At 42.6% G+C, this 23,001-nt stretch overlaps 1 protein-coding gene and 1 non-coding gene across 4 annotated transcripts in view; one reads left to right on the top strand and one right to left on the bottom strand.

Moving 5' to 3' along the window:
* The window catches only part of AMBRA1 (autophagy and beclin 1 regulator 1), a 224,116-nt gene that overhangs the window by 200,716 nt on the left and 399 nt on the right, over positions 1-23,001 (bottom strand). For all 3 annotated transcript variants that reach the window (XM_089521544.1, XM_089521542.1, XM_089521543.1), the window contains exon 2: positions 12,421-12,496. The gene's annotated coding sequence lies outside the window, so the exon portion shown is untranslated. The remainder of the gene's footprint in view (positions 1-12,420; positions 12,497-23,001) is intronic.
* On the top strand, positions 2,011-2,117 carry LOC149314645 (U6 spliceosomal RNA). Its single transcript, XR_016281197.1, has one exon. It is a non-coding gene; the product is annotated as a U6 spliceosomal RNA (small nuclear RNA).

The following is a 23,001-nucleotide window of genomic DNA, read 5'->3' on the forward strand; positions in this document are numbered from 1 at the left end:
CTTCCATGCCAGTGCTGGAAGTGCAGAAAGTGCCAGCTCTGGAAGAGGCAGGAAGACTGCCTGCCGCTAAACTTTTATACTTTCATTTATTGGATGTAGAACCTGGTGAGGTAGAGAGGACAAGTCACCTTTATTATTACTGCATTTAAGTCAGGCCTGAATGTTGGCACCAAAATAATTCTGGGGTTGAGGTACTGGTACTGGTACGAATTAGACCTAGTCTCAATGCCTTCTGTCAAAGAAAAAGAAAACATCTCATGCATACTGACCCTTATATGTGAGAACTATATACAGCTGTTTCTCATTAGCAAAAGTAGGCTGTACGGTCAGCACCAGTTCTTTTAGTGTTACATCAAAATTAATTTGGCCAGTTCCCCAAGCTCTGCATTCTTTATCTGTAAAATTGAATAAAAATGTGTGTACAATGGAAAATGAAAAGATATGTAGCCATCTGTGTTTAAAAATTCTCTCGTGACGGATCCATTAAACAACTTGTGTAAATAACTATGAGCTGCTATGATCTCCACATGTAAACCAAACAAACAGTAATGAAAAAGGAGCTATTATACTGTATTTAATATTTTACCATTATGAATTAATGGTTAGTTACCAACTGCTATAAGATCAATATTCTTCAACTGAAGAACAAACTTTTTTTTTACAACATGGCATAAAAAATATAACATATATATTTAACATGACATGACTTGCAGCCTAGCTGATAGGAGATCTTAGAGGCTATGGCATCAAAGCACAAAGCCTCTGGTGCAAAGGGTGCTCCTTGCATTTTAATGAATGTGTGTTCTGGGGCAGCATAAAGGTTTTCCATATTTTGACTTAATAATCAAAAAGGAGACTGTAGCCAAGAAATCAGAAAAAACATGGAAGGCAGCTATGAAGGAATTAAATAAGATCCTCAGATCTAAAGATACATAATTGAATACTAACACCAGAATCATCAGAGCCATACTATTATTGATCCCATATGTATGCATGTGAAAGCTGGTCAGTGAATAAAGCTGATAAAGATACTGTGGAGTGATAAAAAGACAAACAAATAGGTCTTACCGCAAATCAAGCCTGAACTATCACTAGAAGCAAAGATTGCTAAACTGACTTTGGACATATGAAATGATGTGACTCAATAGAAATGACAATGTCAGTAAAGCAAAAGGTAGCAGAAAAGATGGCAGACTGCACTACAGTTGGATTAATTTAGTCAAGGAAGCCATGGCCCTGAGTTTGGAAGATCTGAGGCCACCTGGTGATAGAGGATCTTGGGGTTCTCTCATTCATAGGTTATAAGTTAAAATATACTGCAAATAACAATAAGCTCAAGGAAGAGCCTCAGTTCTCTTGGGAGAGGAAAAACACTACAGTTTGAGTAATATTATGGATGTCAGTTGTCAGTCTGCTTGCTCAATAGATCTAAATTTCTTTGGTAAATAAATACTTAATACTGTATGTAGGAAAGAAGAAATCAGTGTTGTTCCACACAGAGTATCACAATACAGTCATCCCTCCTCATCCACGAACTTGGCATTTGCAAATTTGGTTATTCGTGAGGTCTCTCCTGACCCCTCTCATGTCTACAACAGCTGATCCAGGCATTGGAGGGGACAGGAGAGACCTGCACAGGTCCATCTCCCTCCCTTCCAATGCCTGGAGGGACAGGAGACCTCCCCTCCCTGCCCAGTTGAGCTAGTTACAGGGTGGCAGGGAGAGTGAAGAGAGGCAAGTGCATGTACTCCTCCCCAACCTCTGTAACTGAGGGAGGGGTTATTCATGACATTTTCGCATTCTCCTTCGACCCTAACCTCCGTGAATACAGAGGAACAATTGTACATGCAAGGAATAGTAATCATATATAGCTGCAGAGGGTTTGGAGGGGCAGAAAGCACCCAGGAAAATAAACAAAAATACACAAAAAATAAGAAATTGTTTTAGTTTCATTTACAGTAGAATTTGTTTAATTCAAAGCCTGTTACACTGAGAGGCTTTAGAAATTTAGTGCTTGCTTCGGCAGCACATATACTAAAATTGGAACAATACAGAGAAGATTAGTATGGCCCCTGCGCAAGGATGATATGTAAATTCGTGAGGTGTTCCATTTTTTAAAAAAAAAAAGAAATTTAGTGCTATGTCTTTCTACTTCATTTGTTGCATGTAGTCCATGAATTGTCTGAAGGATAATGCACCAAGGCCAACATGCAATCTAAACTGAAAAACTCTTCAAAAAGTTTAACTAAAATAACATTGCTTTTGACTCATAAAAAGGAGGATAGGAGGGTGAAATGTAGCAGCCCCTTTAAAGACTAACTGGTGTTTATTTTTGCATGAGCTTTCATGGATCTAAACCCACTTCTTCAGACTGTCACTGAGTGATAATAACTGCTTCAGACTGTAATCTCAAATTGAGTAGGAAGTAGGATTGCTCAGAATTCTGAATAAATATATGTTTAGGAGTGTGCTGCATCTGTTTCATTAGACATCCACATTTCACACAGCTTTATGTAATCAGCACCAAATTGAGATTTAAATCACCATGTAAGAAGGTTAAGTTCAAGGCACTGGTCACAATACTGTATTTTGCAGGGGGTAGCCATTTTAATCTGTTGTAACAAATATGAAGTATTGTGACACCATACAGATTAATTTGGCATAACCTTTCAAGGAATGCTGCCCATTATTATTATTATTATTATTAACCTTTATTTATAAAGCACTGTAAATTTACACAGCGCTGTACATACAATCTTTTTAATTAGACGGTTCCCTGCCCTCAGGCTTACAACTTAAAAAGACATGACACAAAAGGAGAAGGGAGTGGTGGTGGGGAAGAGGAAGAGATCCAGCAGTTCTTCTCTACCTCTGAGGCCTGGACCAAGGCAGATGGACTGGAGGGAGGACTTGGCTTCTTGGAGCTAGCCTGCCTCTCTCTCCCTCAAGATGGTGGATGAAAGGAGGGCTTGTCTTCTTCCAGGCAGGCCTCTTGGAGCCAGCCTGCCTCTCTCTCCCTCAAGATCGTGGCTGAAGGGAGGGCTTTTCTACTTCCAGGCAGGGCTGTTGGAGCTAGCCTGCCTCCCTCTCCCTCAAGATGGTGGATGAAGGGAGGGCTTCTCTTCTTCCAGGCAGACCTGTTGGAGCTAGCCTGCCTCTCTCTCCTTCAAGAAGGCCCATCTCACCAAATTCATGAAGAATAGCATGAACCCTAGTTGTCATTTAGTTATGCACATGCTGAGGTAGGGGAAAATAGAGATGTCACAGTTTTCAAAAGTGACATGGGCATCCTAGCATAGATAAACAGATTAACTCATTTATGGTGATAAAAAGCATTTGTCAAATCTAAAGAGATAGAATTTAACCTCTTGATGAACTCTAGGAGGTGGGAGGTTGATTTCAGAAATGCCACAGAGGACATAAATGCTAAAAATTACAGAGAAGAAAGTCAGTATGATGTACAGTGCTACCTCGGGTTACGAAATTAATTCGTTCCGCGGCGCCGTTCGTAACCCGATACATTTCGCAACCCGAAAAGGCTTTCCGTTAGCGCTGGAAAGCCGCTAGCCGCGCTTCGGATTTGAATTTCGCGCCGAAATGAATTTCGTAACCCGAAAAATCTTTCGTTACCCGGAACAGTTTTTTCCAATCTAACTTTTTCGTACCCCGGAAATTTCGTAACGCGATCAATTCGTATCCCGGGGTACCACTGTAGTAGTTTTGAATACTGGACCAGGGTTCAAAACACATGCAGAAATAATTCAGTTTGAGACCAGTTTAACTGCCCTGGCTCAATGCTAGGGAATCCTGGGACCTGCAGTTTTGTGAGATATATGGGTGTGTTACAGGCTGCCGCCGGTTGCAGCGTCCGGGAACTGCAGCAGCCAAACGGCGCGGTTCCCAGACGCTGCCAAGAAGGAGCGCGAAAATCGCGCTCCTTCTTGTGGCCCAGAAGAGATGCTGCGAGGCTCTAGTCGCGCACTTGCGGTGTCACTTCCGCCGTGTGACGTGTGGACGCACAGCATCCACTACGTCAAAATGGCAGCGGCCGTGTGGAACAGCCGCCGCCATTTGTTACGGACTCTGTCCTTAATAGGAGTAGGGGCGTCTAGAAGAGACACCCCTTTTTCAAACTGGGACGTCCTGAGGACATCCGAAATGGCGGTCTGTAACCCGCCTTTGTCAGAGAGCTCTGGTGCCACAATAAACTACTATCCCCAGGACTGGATTATTTCTGCAGTGTGTTTTGGACCTGCAACTGCAAAAGACTAGGGGGCCATTCAGACTACCTTGGATCAGGAACCAAATTATGCACGTGAAGTTCATATTCGCCCCGAATCTTCCACAAGCGAATCAGAGGCTTGCACACCCGTTCTGGGGCAAATGCCCCTTAGCGCAGGACATTTGGAAGTGCAGTAAAAGCTGTATCTTTTGAAAAAAACAGGTTCGGCGAATATGAACTTGCCCCCGATCATGATCGGGGCAAGTTCAGGGGAGGGATTTAGGTCAGAGGGAGGGCAGTGAGCAGAACATTCCCTCCCCTTCATCGGAGGAGGAGGAGGAGGAAGGAGCCAGAGGAAGGATGCAAAGGGCGACCGAAGTGAGCAAAGTGCAATCAGGGTGCCTGAGAAAGGGTTAAGTTCAGGGTAAGTCAGAGGGAGGGCACAGAACGGAATAAGCCTCCTTCTCGCACCAGGCTTTTTATATTTTTTATATATCTGACAATCTATGCGCATAGTTCTACAGGTACATACATATATAGATAGAATGTGTGTCTGCTTGTGGTACTTTCCCTTTCATTTCCTTGCTCCCAGCATGCACTTTGCAAAAGGCTTTTTATCTAAATTATTTTTATATGTGAATGCTACAATGCAAATGTTACAAATGTTTCTCTTTTAATTTGGCAAACTGATACAGAATGCTTTTGCTACATACAGTATGTGTATTCTGGGGTGGCAATGAGGGAAAGCAAAGGATGAAAAGATGGCATTCCAAGGTGGGGAATTATTATTACAGTGGGTCCTTGTTATACGCGGGGGATCCGTTCCGGACCCCCCCGCGTATAACAAAATCCGTGTATGCTCAAGTCCCATTTGTCCCAATGGCGGCGCGCGTGCACGCGCACCGCCATTGGGACAAAAGTTCCTTCTCCCTCCCTTCCCTTCAAGGCCTCCAGCGCCAGCATCCGGCCTCCTCCAGGCCTCCGTGGCCACAGAAGGGCCAGGTATCGGTGCTGGGGCCTCTTGGCCTCCAACACCTCTACCCGGCCCTTCCATGGCCTTGAAGGCCTCCCGCGCTGCTGCCCTCCGCGCCTCCTCTTCCAAAAAAGGCACGAAGGTGGGGAAGAGGAGGCGCGGAGGGCAGCAGCACCAGAGGCCTTCAAGGCCTCCAGCGCCAGCACCCAGCCTCCTCACCGCCACTGCCGCCACGGAAGGGGCAGGTGTCGGTGCTGGGGCCTCTTGGCCTCCAGCACCAGTATCCGGCCCTTCCACAGCGGCAGAGGCCTGGAGGAGGCCAGATGCCGGCGCGGGAGGCCTTGAAGGCCTCCGGCGCGGCAGCCCTACTTCCTCGCCACCACCGCAGGAAAGGCCCGGTGGCGGTGCTGTTGGGGGCCAAGAGGCCTCCAGCACCACCATCACGCCCTTTCTCGGCGGTGGCGAGGAAACCGAGGCTTGGCCTCCGCTGCCGCCACTGCCACCCAGCTTCCCCCGCAGCGACGGCGGCGGAGGCCAAGCCGCTGCGACGAGAGAGAAAGGTAAGTAAGGGGAAGGGAAGGGAGGGAGGCAGGGAGGGAAGGGAGGAGGGAAGCAAGGGAGGGGGGAGGAGAAGGAAATTGTCCCCAATGGCGGCACACGTGCACGCGCGCCACCATTGGGGACAATTTCCCGATTTGCCATCCGCGGATGCTCAAATCCGCAGATGGCAAATCCGCGTATAAGGAGGGCCGACTGTATTATTATTGTTGTTGTTGTTGTTGCTGTTGTATGTGTATGTGAGGCATTCTGGGTTGGCAAAGCAAGAGGTTGCAGAGATGGCATTCTGGGGTGATGAATTATTATTAGTATTATTGTGATGGGAAGAGGATGTATGGGGGGAGGCAAGGGCTTCGGAGGTTGCATTGGGCAAGTGCCCACTACCTCAATTAAGGAGGCTGAAGGGTTGCGAAGACCCATGACTTTGGGGGAGTCACACACTCTCAGCCTCAGGGGAAAGGCAAGGGCAAATCTCCCCAGAACCAATTCTTGCCAAGAAAACCCCAGGATGGGGTTGTTTTAGGGTTGCCATAACCTGTAGTGACCCAAATACACACAACACACACACACCTGGAGGTTTTTAAATTTGACAGAATATGCGCGCACTGCCTGTTTTTTTTTTTTAAAGGAGGGGGGAAGCACACTTCCGATTGCCCAATGGGTGCAGGAAACGTCACCTATGACGAAAGCGTAACTGAATTTGATTGACAGCAAAGGAGCCTTCATTTTACACCGGTTTCTCCGCAAGAGCTAAAAAGACATTCAGGGTTAAAATACCTTAATTGAGGTAGTGGGCACTTGCTTCCTGAAGGACTCGGGGAAGGGGGGAACCGAATCTGCCCAGTACCATCCAGCACAAAAAGGGCAGTATGAATGGGGCCTAGGATTCCACTCCCCAGTCTACTATGGAAACCCACTGGGTCTTGGGTAAATCACAACCCATTAGCCTAGGACAGGGGTAGGCAACCTGCGGCCCGCGGGCCGGATGCGGCCCAGCAAGGCCTTGAAACTGGCCCCAGCCCGGTCCTGCCACCGATTGCCGCCGGGGCCTTTGGCGTCTCGCGCGAGGGGCATGGTGGGGCAATTGTCTATAGAAGCCTCAAAAACATGCATTTATCTTAACATTTTTTAAAAAATCAGCAAATTTTTTCGTGTGTCCTCCATTTTTTATTTAAAAAGTGCCCTCCATTAGAAAATTTTGTCCTACATTTGTCCCGGTTTATTTATTTAATTTTTTTAAAAAAAATATTTAATTATTTTTTTTTGGCTTCGGCCCCCCAGTTGTCTGAGGGACAGCAACCCGGCCCCCAGCTCAAAAGGGTTGCCTACCGCTGGCCTAGGAGGAAGGAAACAGCAAACCCCTTCTGAACAAATGTTCCCAAGAAAACCTCCTGATAGGTTCGCCTTGGAGTCTCAGAGCCCCTGGCCCTGGCCCAGCACCCGGGATGGAGCCTCTAGGCCTGGGTCTCAGAGCCCAGAGGCTCGGTCGTGAATGCTGGGTCTGGAGATGGGGCTCCAAGACTCAAGCCCCGGCCCTGGCTGACTGGGTGCCAAGCCAGGGCCGAAACCTCAGAGGCAGAGGGAGGGAGGGAGGGAGGGAGGGAGGGAGGGAGGGAGGGAGCGGGCGGGCAGAGGGACTTTTATCAAATTGTCCCAATGAAGATGCTCAAATCTGCAGATAGCAAATCTGCAGATGAGGGCCCACTGTATTCCTTGCCCCAAAAAACCCTCTGAAATTCATGGAGTCACCTTAAGTCGACAGGTGACTAAAGGCACATACCCACCCACATTAGAAAATCCAAAACTATTATTTATTAAATAGATGTTAAACATGTTACAGATTTTACATAATATACAGTGGTATCCACTGAGGTTTGATTCCAGGACCCCCTGTGGATACCAAAATCCATGGATGATATATAAAGGCAAAATCAAGGTTTGTTTCTATGAATTTCTATTTTTAGAAAATATTTTCAAGCCGTGGATGCTTGAATCCATAGTTTAAAAGTGCATGGATAAGGAGGGCTGACTGTACACTGTTTCAGTAGAAGCAAACACTACTATTACCGTATATACTTGACTATAAGTTGACCCCATGTTTAAGTCAAAGGCAGGTTTTGCAGCCAAAACTATGGATTTTGCCATGACCCATGAACAGGTTGAGGGTAAAACTTGGATGCTCATTCTGTGTGTGTATGTGTGTGTGTGTGGCAAAGAGTTTTTGCTTCAGCGTTCAGCTTTTGTTTCAGCTTTCAAGACAGCGAGGCACGTGAGAGGAAGAGGGGCTCCTCAACAAATAGCAATATCAATCAATAATCCAGGACTCTTTCTACTTGGCTTAAGAAAGAAAGAAACTGCATGAGGAAATCTGAAAAAGCCGCTATCACATTACCCTAGTGACCTGTAAATAAGTCGACCTGGAATTTTGGGTTCAATTTTGAGGCATACATTTTTAGACTTATAGATGAGAATATACAGCAAATACAGTCGGCCTTCCTTATCCACGGATTATTTTAATCCACATTCAAACATCCACAGCATGAAAATATTCCAAAAAAGTATAAATTCCAAATTGCAAACCTTGATTTTCCATGGGACTTGAGCATCCATGGATTTTGTTATCCATGGGGGATACTGGAACCAAACCCCAGCAGATAACAAGGTCCCACTGTACATTACTCAAAAATAGATTCCTTGCTCCCAGCGCTCTTCAAGCAGCATGTACACTATTGGTTCCCAAACTATGGTCCTTCAGATGTTGTGGACTTCAGCTCCCAGAATTCCTGACTGTTGGCTAAGCCAATTAGAGCTTCTGGGAGATAAAGTCCAAAACACCTGGATGATGAACGTCTGGGAACCACTGTCCTACATCTATTAAAACTATCTGGCATAGTTGAAGTGAAGTCAAGTTAGCACTGGAAGCTCTCCACAGAATCATTCATTGGCCTGTTACAGACTGCCAAAATAAAGCTGCTTCGGGTCTCTTTGGAGGTATGCTATTTAAATGATGCATGGGCCCTAAGAATCCGGAAGCTGCATCAAAGCTGCACTCCAGTGCTTAGGAATGGAGTATGGCTTTGGCGCGACCTCGGGACTCTTAGGACCCATGCATCATTTAAATAGCATACCTCGAAAGAGACCTGAAGCAGCTTTATTTTGGCAGTCTGTAACAGGCCATTGTGATGCCTTCAAACTTTTGCATCCCACGGGACAAATAATCATTATGCTATACAGGAACTAGAATTGTGCTTATCCCTTGACTTCTACGTCACAAGCTGGAGAATTACAGCCACTCTGCCCACTTCAGTTCACATAATCTGTGTATCTGTATCTACCTATAGATAGCCAGCAGATCATAAGTAACGCATTATAGAGCTAGATCCCTGCTGTGTTTTAGTCCTTTGAGGAATAATATCTTGGCACCTTGAGAAACATAATAATTCCTTTCCTCTCTCATCAGCTAAACAGAGGCCTGGTCATTTCTTTAAATTTATTTGAAATAAAACAATGTTGTAATGGCAGAAGGTAGTCTAAAGATGTGCCCAGACTTTCCTGATTGAAGTGCATGCACCAAATTTGAATCAGACATGAGATCTCTTTCTATATCATGTATCTATATTCCTACTTCAAAGTTGTAGGAGCTGGCCATGCATCATGTTGAATCACAGGGAACTGGTGAAGTCACTTGCCTTCTTCCACCTACTCCCCAAAAGCAGCTGTCAACTGTAAAAATATGTACTGCTTTAAAGGGGAGTAGGGAATGAACATTTCACTGAATATACAATAAGCATACAGCATTTCAACATTATAAAAGCTGGACTGTACCGGCAGCATGTTGAGACACAAATACTACCAAACCAACATTTGTACAGTAGTTGGTATATCAGTACATCTTCTAAATGAGTTGCACCAGTAGAGGTAAACCTGGCACAAGTCAAGGGAGAAAAAGAAAAGGCAGTAACAAAATTGGTGTATCCCTGCCTGTCTCTGTATGGATGCTCAGGCCCCTGCACATTCTCCCCAGGATTTCTCTTTTCATGCAATTTAAAACAAACAGTACACCATATTTATCTTTATGAATGGTATTTTGTACCCTACAACCTCATTTGTGAACAGGAAGAGGAAAATGGATTGCCTGGTGTGAAGTGTGACCTCCTATCTATGCTTTGAGGTTCCTTTTACCTCTTCACTATTAGAAGGTCCCTCTTCAAGGACACCTGCCCAACATCCACCCTTTATACACTTTTCCTAAATGTCTTCCCAAGTGTCTTCCTCTTATAAGTTTAATATCTTTGATAGTGTGTTTTTATGTGCCTATATGATTTAGAATTCACACAGGCCAAGACTTCTGTTATAACAAATAAACACTGACTTAATTGAACAATATTTAGTAAGAATGTAGCTTAGACGGAACAGTCCCAAGGTGGTATGGTTACATAAATATTACAGCTGCAGGCATTTCACAGTTTCCTTTTTACAATTTCCGATACACTTTCTCTCCCATTCAGTATTTTTCTCTAAACTGAATTTTCTACACCTCCTTTCAACCCTTTTCAACTCTCTTAAACTTCCTCCTCAACTGAACTCCTCTGGTTTGAACTCTCTTAACTGCACGGAACTCATCTGGCTGAATTCCATAATCACAAAAAGTCAACATGGGTTTCAGAGAAAGAAGTAAAATAAATAAATAAAACTTTAATTTATATCCCGCTTTTTGTTTCCACAATCAAAGTGGTATACAACCTTTAAAAAATACAATATATACAATTCCCCCCCACCTTTAAAAAGGATTAAACAATTCCATCCATTAAAATTACAGACAATAAAAATCTAAAAACAATACTACAATAATAAAATAACGGTGGGCAGAGTCTTTGCTTGTATATGACTGTGGGGGGAGCATTACATGGCCAGGATCTATTCTGGGAAGTCATGCCAGACAAATCTGATCTCTTTCTTTGATAAAATTACCATATCTTGATTTCAGTAAGGCCTTTGACAAGGTTTTCCATGACATTCTTGCAAAATGTGGGCTAGACAAGGTAAATGTTACATGGATTTGTAACTGGTTGACTGGCCGAACCCAAAGGGTGCTCAACAATGGCACTTTTTCATCCTGGAGAGAAGTGACCAGTGGGGTCCCACAGGGCTCTGTCCTGGGCCCAGTGTTATTCAACATCTTTATCAATGACCTGGATGACAGAATTGGGAGCATACTTATCAAATTTGCAGATGACACCAAATTAGGAGGAATAGCTAATACTCCAGAGGACAGGATTAACATTCAAAATGACCTGAATAGACTAGAAAGCTGGGCCAAAGCTAACAAAATGAAATTCAACACGGAGAAATGTAAGGTACTGCACTTAGGGCAGAAAAGTGAAATGCACAGATATAGGATGGGGGACACCTCACTGAATGAAACTACATGTGAAAGAGATCTAGGAGTCCAAGTAGACCACAAACTGAACATGAGTCAACAGTGTGATGCGGCAGCTAAAAAGGCCAATGCAATTTTAGGCTGCATCAATAAAAGTATAGTGTCTAGATCAAGAGAAGTAATAGAGCCACTATATTCTGCTTTGGTCAGGTCCCACCTGGAATATTGTGTCCAGTTCTGAGTAACACAATTCAAAAAGGACATTAAGAAACTGGAGCGTGTCCAAAAGAGGGCGACTAAAATGGTGAAGGGTCTGGAAAACATGTCTTATGAGGAGAGACTTAGGGAGCTGAGGATGTTTAGCCTGGAGAAAAGAAGGTTAAGAGGTGATATGATAGCCCTGTTTAAAAATGTGAAGGAATGTCATATTGAGGAGGGAGCAAGCTTGTTTTCTGCTTCTCCAGAGACTAGGACCCAGAGCAGTGGATGCAAGCTCCAGGAAAAGAGATTCCACCTCAACATTAGGAGGAACTTCCTGACAGTAAGGGCTGTTCAACAGTAGAACACACTCCTTCCTCGGAGCGTAGTGGAGTCTCCTTCCTTAGAGGTCTTCAAACAGAGGCTGGATGGCCAACTGTGGGGGAGGCTTTGATTTAGATTTCCTGTATGGCAGGGAGTTGGACTGGATGTCCCTTGTGGTCTCTTCCAACTCTACGATTCTATGAACTTAACTGACTTCCCTTTCACTCCTTCCTTATATATCTACTCTTCCCCCCTTCAGCACCTCGCTCACAGTCAGCTCAAACCAGGATCGCCAGTCAGGAAACTAAGTTTTCCCAGTGACTCTGTCACACCTGGTCGATGTGACCAGGCAATTTTCATTTTAGCTTATGTGAAGTGACACATATTTTTCATACTGATAACCTGCATGGTAGTTCTAAATGCCCTATGATATGAAAGAATTAAAAAACATTTATTTGTGTCTTTCAAGCACAGCATCATATCTACACTGTAAAATCTCTGGAAGACTGAGTACTTGGTTGAGAGAAGTAGTCAAAATCCTAAGCAATTCTATATAATACAAAATTATAACCTAAAACATCTATAACCAAAAGCAGTCAGAGAAATTCAATTGTTCACATTTTCAAAAGGAAAATTTGACAACTTAAACCAAATCTCCAACTAATTTTAGAACCACTGTGATAAGCTCTGTCCAGTTGTTTATAATTCAGCCTAAATAAGAAGATGAAGAAATACAGCAGTTACAAAAGGGAAAAAAATTCTTACCTAAACAGGGTGAAAGCTGGTTCACAGATAACACAGTTCGGTCAGGCTTAGAACTAGTGCATTTCTGAATGGAAATCTAAAAATAACATGCAAGAAATAGTATATTTCAGTAAAACAAAAGATATTTCACTGTGACAAAGAGTGCAGAAAGGCAAAAAGAGTCACAAAAAGGCAATTTTCTACAAGCAAGGCTTTCATTAATAGCCCCTTTCGGAACAAACCAGCACAATATAAACCAAAACCTTTCAAGTCAGAAAGAACATTCTGAAAGACAGAGGTCAATACAACTATATATTATACAAGATTCTTAGCAATTATGTAACACATTCTAAGGGACTACAGCACTCAAAGACCTGAACCAATGTGTTCTACAGGAATGCCACCTGTGAAAAGCTACAAGAGATTGCTTATCTTTTGTAAACAGTAGTCAAAACCACTTCTGAAACATCTGACAATTCCAACACCAGAAGAAATAATAAGTTTGGGGGGTGGGGGGTCCAAACAGATTTCTACTCAATTCCCACATTCCCCTTTTTGATTCAATCCTTTTTCCCTCTCCTGATGCAGCAACAGGGAAATGTGATACTAGAAAGACTGCTGGTTTGCAACTCTCAACAACAAGAGGTTGGCTAGGACTACTGGAAGCTGCAGCACAACAACATGAAAAGATGCACAGATCGCAGCTACCTGTTGTGATGGTTTTAGTGTAGACGGCAACACTATAGGCTTGCCTTGACTCCACCTATTTTGTATAGCATTCAGGATGCATAGGCACATGATCTTTCTAACACTTGACAGTACATCCCAAGAACAATCACTAATCCTGTTCCTGTAAGTTTCCAGAAACACGTCATACTATACTTAAAGACATCTCCAGGAGGAGTACAACGATAAGGACAACCTGCCATACCTATCTTATCTAGACACCCTTAGGAGGCTAGGTTTACAGCAACATCTGGTAAACTTCTATGACTTCTAACATTCATATTAACATGTACAGATTTTTTCCCTGTAGTGGAACATATTTATATTTTAATTGTCTTTGCTTTACAATTGGATCAGCAATATCTATTACAGGTTTCATAGTTAATAAGGTTTTAAAATTATGTTGTCCTCAGTATCCAGTCTCTCCATTCCATCATTCATCAATTACTTATAGCAGTGATTAGGTCCAAAATATGGATTTCCCAGTTGTTGCTAACTACTGCTAGTACAGTCGGCCCTTCTTATACATGGATTTCTTATACACAGATTCAAGCATCCACGGTTTGAAAATGTTTTAAAAATGTATAAATTTCAAATATCAAACCTTGATTTTCCATTTTTATAACCCTCTGTCATGCAAGAAGACACAATCAAAGCACTATATGGACAAATGACTTTGTTTAGAAACCTCCGATGAAGGAAACTCCAACTCTCTTAGAGGGAGTGTGTCCCACTGTCAAACAGTTCTTACCATCAGGAAGTTCTTCCTGATGTTTAGGTGGAATCTCTTTTCCTGTAGCTTGAATCCACTGCTCTATGTCCTAGTCTCTGGAATAACAGAAAACAAGCTTGCTCCATCCACAGTAGGACATCCCTTCAAATAGCTAAGCATGGCTATCATGTCACCTCTTAACCTTCTCTTCTCTAGGTTAAACATACCCAGCTCCTTAAGCTGCTCTTCACAGGACACAGTTTCCAGACCTTTTACCATTTTGGTGCCCTACTTTGGACACATTCCAACCTATCAAAATCCTTCTTGAATTGTGCTGCCCAGAAATGGACACAACATTCTAGGTAAGGTCTGACCAAAGCAGAATAGAGTGATACTATTATTTCCCTCAATTTAGACACTATAAATCACATTTGGGCCTTAAGAAGAGAAAACATGAATCCCCAGTAGTCATAACATATGTCCATCTTATAATTTCCTAACTACTGAATAGGATATCAGCCATTTTTTCCGCAGATCTGCAAAGCATGAATAACTGAGATACGTAAACACATAAAATGGGAAGTTAATTAAGTCTAATGATATCAAAATGAAGTGAAATGACTGTAACAAAAAGATATTGAACACAAACAAATGTATAATGACATGGATACATAAATCCTCTTAATTACACAGCTGTAAACAGCAGGAATGGCAGGCTAGACAACACTACTTCAAAGAAATGATGTAAACAAATGAAATAAGCCAAGATGACAATCGTACTGCTCAGAAGCCAGCATGTTAGTTGGATCTTCACGAGCCCTGTTTATGAGCTCAAGATTTTCTGTACCTCATGAAGACAGGCTGAAGTAGTTGGCTTGTTAAAGACAAAGATGGTGATAATATGCTGCCAGTATTCAAGTCTTTTACCTTCAAGATTAATAAGTAACTAATATCTATCCCACCTAAGATGAGAATGACTGGGTATATGGTACAGGTAAACTGATATAGGTACATGTATAGCTCAGTTAATAATGCCTCTTACAGCAAGCTCCTTTTTACAAAGATAGTTTATGCTGCCTGCCCAGCCTCCCTTTTCTCCTCATCCTCTATCTGGTTGAAAGTTTCTTTTAGCAGCAAAGGCATTAGAAAGATACTGAAGGAAAACTAGACAAACACAGACTTGAAGGATAAGGCTGCAGTGGTATGTCTGCAGTAAACAATGCAATGAACAAGATATGAACTGGGAAGGAGTAGAACTGTACTGTTGCCAATCCTAATGTAGCTCTTCATGTCTACCTACAACAAGCAAGTAAGCAGCAACTGCTTCCCAAATCCCTCACTGGCAAAACAGAGAAAGGGGAAAACCAAATATGTCTGCCTCACTAGCTACTTCCAACATATTTTTAAAAAGGATAGATCTGTATGTCTGACTCTCAAAATATAGTGGAGGCTGATGAAATAAAATGTCATCCATGGATGCATTTTGGAAAACGAAGGTTCAAAATGTTCTTGTTTATTTATACCAGTCTTACCAGACCTGGTTGTTTTATCTCACATGCGTATATTGGTAGTTTTGGCAAGGGAAAGTTTGCTTAAACATTTTAAGTTATTCTTCTTTTTTGTGCTGGTTATTCTTTCCATTTCTGCCTCTTGCATCAAATTTTCTGTTTAAAAATATTACCAAGGAACACTTCTAATTCATTAACTGAGGTATATATTCATTAACTGAGGTACATGTTAGATTTTCTCTTTTTTTCCAACAAAAGGGTTTTATTTTAAATAGTTGCTACATCAAGCCACAAAGAAGATGAGTCCAGAATAGTAAAGCTCAGGGCACTACCCTTGAAAAATCATAGCTCCTAGACTCTAAGATGAACCCTCCATCTGAATGTTAGCTTTCCTAATTGTAAAAGAAATGCAGTATCTACATAAGAGAAAGCCAGCATGGCTTATTGGTTTGAGTGCTGGACTATGACTGGAGACCAGGGTTCAATTCCCTAATCAGCCAAGAAGTCATCTAGGTGACCTCAGGCAAGTCACATGCTCTCAGCCCCAGGGGAAGGCAATGGCAAACCTTCTCTGAACAAATCTTGTCAAGAAAACCTCATAATCAGGTTTCCTTAGGGTCTTCATAAGTCAGAAAGCACTTGAAGGCATACAATAACAAATCTACGTAAGAATCTAAAGCATCTAAAGACATTTGTGGAATTTACTTGCTTGAAAATATGCAGAGAAACCTAAGGAAACACAGGCTCGGTACAGACGGGCCAAAAGCGGCATGGCGGTGCCGATACTAGGGTTCGGGAGCGCACAGCAACCTCACACCCCCGAAACCTAGGATGTACGGGTGCCGCCATGACTGCGCAGCCCCACCCACATAGGGCACACATCCATGACGCAAGCAATGCACAGCGCCCATATGTCGCTGCACTGCACTTGCATCACTGATGCACCACAGTGTGTTAATGGCGCACTAATGACATCAGGCATGTACTCCTAAAATAATACAGTTTTTCCGGGTTCTTTTAGGTGTGGAGGGACGCTATACAGTTTGGCTGCTGCAGCGTCCCTCAGGAGCAGAAAGCCCCAAAGATTACTTTACATATATTCTACTTTAGAGCATGAGATTGCACTATAATTATAATTCCAGATTGGTTCTCAAAGTGGTTTACAAAGACACACACACTAGCACAATGATTAGTAATATCTGAAATAGCACTAAAAAGCGCAATTATTACCACTACTGAAATCTCAACTGCTAGTTTTATGCAGAGCCAGAACTGAGAAAGTTTAGTAAAATATTTACCCTATTGTTCTTCCTGCAGAAGTGTTACCTTTCATTTGTGTAAAGAGGAAGGACAATTATTAAATAGTTCCATGACTTTTTAAACCCGCATCATCCAGTCTTACTACATAAAAGGAGGAACAAGCAGCAGCGCCATTTTCATTTCAGAGATGCTTCAGATACAGCATCAAAGTAACTTATCTGAAATTGTAAACATTTCAGTGTGATTTTTATAATGTTTTGTTATAAAGTATGATGGTCATTTTAGGACAGATCTTAAGGGGGCTACAAAAGACTTAAGTGCTTTGTTTGTTATCTCTTCTCTAAACTATCTTCACAACAGGAACTGTGAAATTAACAATTTGTAAGCTGCTCTGACAGCCTTTGCAGCTGAAGAACAGGGTATAAACTCTCTAAAATAAACAAACATCAAATTCCTTGTTGGTAGAATTCAAAGATATAGTTGTGTTAGTCTGGAAAATCAGTATGCAAAGGGATCTTGTAGAACCTTTGAGACTAACTTTGAGACTAAGGGGTCATGCAGATGGGGCAAAAGGAGTGGCCAGAGACTGCTTCTGCCCCAACTATGTTGGGACTGCAGCAGTAGCCTGCTTTGGAAGCTGGCCTGTGAGGTTGCTATAGTCCTAAATCCAGCCACCAGCAGAAACAGCTTTTCGCCGCTTTTTTGTGCCAGCTCTTTCAGGCTGGCGTGCAAAAATGCCATGTTCCAAACACGGCCCAAAGCTGGCACTTTTGGTCCATCTGTATCAGACCTAAGTTAATCTCCAAGGTGCTACAAGATCCCTTTGCATCCCATTCCTTGTTGTTGTACTTTCAAGTCATTTCTGACTTATGGTGACCCTAAGGTGAACCTAGTGTTCTTAGTAAGATTTGTTCAGAGAAAGCTTGCCTTTGCCTTCCTCTAAGGCTTGCCTAGGGTCACTCAGTGGGTTTCCACGGTCTAACGGGGATTCAAACCCTGATCTCCAGTGTCACAGTCTAATGCTTAAACCACTATACTGGATGCTACCACCCATTTATTCCTAACTACCATTATCTATGTTCCGAATATGCTCTGGAGCCATATGTTTTTTTGAGAATCTGATTCAATCAAACCAAATAAATGTTTCTAAAGAAGTTGATAATCAGGTTTTATGGTACAGCATGCATCCACACAGAGACTAGTTCAGATTTACAAAATCCTACTAAAATTTCTTCCAATAACAAAATGAAAAATGAATCCCAATTATTATGCCAAAGATTAAAATCATTGGATTTCTAAAAGTGGCTTTCTCAAAGAATACAAAGAAATATTCTCAGTTCTCAAAATAACAGTTCTCAGATAACCGGATAGCTTCCTCCACCTGCAAAGAACAGCATAAACAGCCAACTCTCCTGTTCACATTCAGCTGATTTTGACCCATTCTTGATATTTCACGTAAAGAAAGATGTCAGAAATGGGACCTCAAAAATATTTCCAAGATTATTTTTTATCACTTGCCCCAAGGCAAGATACCATGAACTATTCTTTGCCTTTAATAGTCAAAAAATTAATTTAACACATAGTTCTCGAGAAGGGAGGGGCTTATTCATATTATTTCTTAAAGTGTACATCAACAACATTTACTATTGCATTATATTGTATTAGCACACTAAGGGGCTGTGCAAACAGCACCAAAGGGGCAGCCTCCAGCAGCCTCTTCTTCAGCCAGATCAGGGCAACTGCAAGCCGCGGCCCCGAAGTGGCCTTTCCAGAGCACGAAAAGGAGCTGCAAAAAACTGCTCCGTTTTGCACCCTGGAAAGGGCGCGAGAGCCACAGCACCACAACCATACGGTGCTCTTTCAGCGCTTCTTCGGACACAGAGCAGGAAGAGCGCTGTGAGGCCGTGTGCCATGTGCTGAGGCATGTGGTGTTGCTGTGCCCTGGGGGCGAAGCTGGAGCATGAGTCAAGGAGACACTACACTCCGACTTCAGCTCCCAACCTGGCCTTTCAGGCTTGTATGTACAGCTCCTAAGACATCAAACACAGACAGGACAGCATATAGATGGGGTCATGCCACAGAAACTGGGAAATACTGGGAAATACTCTTGCTACAGGGAACGGCATCCCTCTGGGCCTTGAAGAAAGTGTTTTCTTAATTTTGCTCATATTACTGAAAGGAATTCAGTGAATTTTAAAGAGTTATTTACATAATCAGCACATTACCTGCTGGAGAAGCACAAACTATAAAACTAAACTGAAAACAAATGAGGAAAACAAAAATACTACAAATTGGTAATGTTTTAGTGAGAGGCAAGAGGCAGCCTTGCTGATGGATCATCACAACTCTAAAGCTTCACTGTAAGGGGAAAGGTTGTGTAAGTCGTAAGCTATACTAAACAATACACACACATGACATTCACACAAATATATCCCACACAACACTTATCATATGATTAGATATAATAACTGGTGGGGGAGGCTGCATCACTACAGAAACAATACAACCATTCTTTCTTGGTCAAATGCTATGTTTTCTGCACCAGCCAGAGTATGTTTGGATCCCTGCAGGCACAGATAACTTTGTATTTACTGCACAGCAACATAAAACACTTTTTTAAAAAACCCAAGATGTACATACTATAAGCAGATCACTCTTAAAATTGCGCAACTTTTTTAACTCTTACATCATAACAAGCCTGTTCAAATTATAATAGGTGAAAGTTATCAAGATTTTAAAGCTGGGACCAAAAGGGAAAGTATGGGCATTTAACATTTTTGTTTTGTGCTGTATACATGTGAAAACATACAGGAGTAGGTTGTTTATTTTACCAGGTGTTTTCTTTTAAACTTCTACGGGTAGAATGTATAGAACAAAAAAAAAAAAAAAAACACTTTCAACAACAGGACAATCTCAAGTACATTAATTGGGGAGTCAGATACACTCACGGTGACCAGATGTCATAACTGCAAAAGACGACACGACACTGTAAAACGTAGAGCATTCAAGAAAAATGTAAGACCTTGCAAAATAAAACAGCTGATATAAATATAAATTCATGTATCCTAGTTATGCTCCAGACAGAGGATACTTGGGAATTCCTCCTGGACAGAAGGCTGAAATGGAGGACATGTCCTGGGAAAGGAGGATGACTGGTCACCCTGACTTCACTGCACTTAACAGAGCACTCTCAAGTAAACATGCACCAGATTTTAAATCTTCCTCAGACAAATTGAACATGAGTCAACAGTGTGATGCAGCAGCTAACAAGGCCAATGCAATTTTAGGCTGCATCAATAGAAGTATAGTGTCTAGATCAAGGGAAGTAATAGTGCCACTATATTCTGCACTGGCCAGGCTCCATCTAGAATATTGCATCCAGTTCTGGGCACCACAATTTAAAAAGGATGTGGAGAAACTGGAGCATGTACAAAGAAGAGTGACTAAAATGGTGAAGGGTCTGGAAGCCATGCCCTATGAGGAACGACTTAGGGAGCTGGGGATGTTTAGCCTTGGGAAGAGAAGGTTAAGAGGTGATATGATAGCCCTATTTAAATATTTGAAGGGATGTCATATTGAGGAGGGAGCAAGCTTGTTTTCTGCTGTTCCAGAGACTAGGACCCGGAGCAATGGATGCAAGCTCCAGGAAAAGAGATTCCACCTCAACATTAGGAAGAACTTCCTGACAGTAAGGGCTGTTCGACAGTGGAACACACTCCTTCCTCGGAGTGTAGTGGAATCTCCCTCCTTGGAGGTCTTTAAACAGAAGCTAGATAGCCATCTGTCTGGGATGCTTTGATTTAGATTTCCTGCATGGCAGGGGTTGGACTGGATGGCCCTTGTGGTCTCTCCCAACTCTATGATTCTATGATTGAGTTGTCTGTAGCACATTAAAAAACTGGTTTTCTTATGTGGAACACTGCAATCCAATTTATATTTCCACAGAAGCAAAGCCTACTCTATTCTGTGGGGCTGAAGTCTAGATTACTCTGCACTGTTGTTTTTTGGGGGTGGGGGACAGACCACTGGCAAAACAAGCTCCCTCTGCCTTTGGATGCATCCGCACTACAGAAATAATCCGTTATGGCACCACTCTAATTGCCAGGGCTCCATGCTATGGAATTCTAGGAACTGTAGTTTGTTGTGACACTAGAGCTCTGCAACTACAATCCCCAGAATTCCACAGCACTGAACCATGGCAGTTAAAATGGCATCACACTGGATAATTTTTATTACTTATTTTTACTTTTTATTTGATACATAAAAAATTAAAAATACACACAAAAATTAAAATTAAAACCAAACAACAAAATCGAGCCAAGAACAGTCTGAGAACAGATCACATGGTTCAAATAAGCTTATTTTTCCTATTTTAAATCTAACACTTCCCCCCAGATGTACATGGTTTCCTGGTAAGAGACTTAAATATGAAGTGAAGTTTACCAAAGCCCAAAAGGGAGTGTGTTTTTATTTTTTTGTGGGTTTTTGGGGCTATCTGGACGTGTTCAGGAAGAGTTTATTCCTGATGTTTCGCCAGCATCTGTGGCTGGCATCTTCAGAGAAGGCTGGCATGGAAATGAGTGGGCTATGTGTGACCCTTGGCTGGGAGGAAGTGATTAACATGTTAATCTTTGTGTTGGTCTGTTGCTGAATGGCAAGGCCTCAGGGATATGCGAGAGGATGTGTTCCCAGGATTTCACAGCATGGAACCATGGCAGTTAAACTGGTGCAAAAACAGGTTATTTCTGCAGTGCGGATACAGCCAAAGGCAGATAGAGATGGGGCTGGTTTTGCCAGTGTCCTCCCACAAAAAACAGTGCAGAACGGGCTTCTTCTTCAGGCAAGATGTTACAAACCAAACAGGAGGGAAAAAACAACTGGAGATGTTAGTCAGATGCCTGCATGTAGTTTCAGTCCTTAGTAAAGATGTTATCATGGGGAGGATAACTTTTGCAGTTACAGGAGGAAAAGCCTGGTTGCAAAAGATATCCTCGCAGCAAACCATCTTTACTAAGGACTGAAACTACATGCAGGCATCTGACTAACATCTCCAATTGTTTGTTTTTCTCTTGTTTGGTTTCTAACATCTTGCCTGAAGAAGTCGTCCATGGAGCTTTGAAAGCTTGCAACCAGTATATTGGCCATTTCGGTTGGCCAACAGAGGTATGAGTGATGGATCTCTGTTTGCATCAGTTATTCTGGGTGCTCCTAAAACACTCCTGGTCCCCTCTCCCACTGCCTGCTTTCCTCTTTTCCTGACTCCTCCGCTGCTGCTTCCTTTCCTTCTTCAGTGGCTGCATCCTGGAGCACCCAAAATACACTGGTTTTCCTCTGTGATACATTGCAGTCCAATTCATATTTCCTACTCTGTTTTGTGGGGCTTAAATTCAGATTATTCTTCACAGAACATTGGCAAAACCAGCTCCATCTCTCTCTGCCTTTGGCTGCATCCGCACTGCAGAAATAACCCGTTTTGACACCACTTTAACTGCCATGGCTCTGTGGCATGGAATCATGGGAATTGTAGTTTTCTGTGGGTTTTTCAAGCTATGTGGCCATGTTCTAGAAGAGTAGGATTTGCTCCTGGGAAATATAAATTGGGCCCCAATGCTTTCACAGGGGAAAACCAGTGTATTTTGGGTGCTCCTGGATGCAGCCACAGAAGAAGGAAAGGGAAGCAGCAGAAGAGGAGTCAGGAAAAGAGGAAAGGCGGGCGGCTGAGGACTGGAGTGTCTTTCTGTCTGAGGGAGGCCCAACACCATCAACAAGTATATCAGCTAAGTCAGCACTGGAAGGAAAGAAAGAAAGAAAGAAAGAAAGAAAGAAAGGTTAGTTTTCCTTCCACAGAGGCCTGAACAATTACATGCACTAAAGAAAGACAGACAGACAGATAGAAAAAAGGAAGGAAGGAAGGAAGGAAGGAAGGAAGAAAAGCAGGTTTCTTCCCTTCCAAAGAGGCCTGGACTTTCTTTATATAAAGAAAGAAAGATAGGAAAAGGAAGGGAGGGAGGAGAAAAGCAGGTTCTCCTTCCACAGAGGCCTGAACAATTGTATAAACTAAAGAAAGAAAGAAAGAAAAGGAAGGCATTCAGCTTCTCCTTCAACATAGAGCTGAACAATGTTATAAACTAAAGAAAGAAAGATAGAAGAAGGGAAGAAAAAAGGAAGAAAAGGAGGGAAGGTTCTCCTTTCACAGAGGCCTGAACAATTCTATCAACTAAAGAAGGAAAGAAGGAAGGGAAGGTCCGCCTTCCAGAGGCCTGAACATTTACATAAACGGAAGGAAGGAAGGAAGGAAGGAAGGAAGGAAAGCAGGTTCTCCTTGCACCGAGCGAGGCCTGTCCCTGAGAGAGAGGGAGAGAGGGAGGGAGGGAGGGAGGGGTCCCTAGGAGCTGG

Source organism: Sceloporus occidentalis, unplaced genomic scaffold (genome assembly GCF_023333645.1).
Source record: "Sceloporus occidentalis isolate IW3139 unplaced genomic scaffold, rSceOcc1.0.p SCAF_4, whole genome shotgun sequence".
NCBI classification, from domain to species: Eukaryota; Metazoa; Chordata; class Lepidosauria; order Squamata; family Phrynosomatidae; genus Sceloporus; species Sceloporus occidentalis.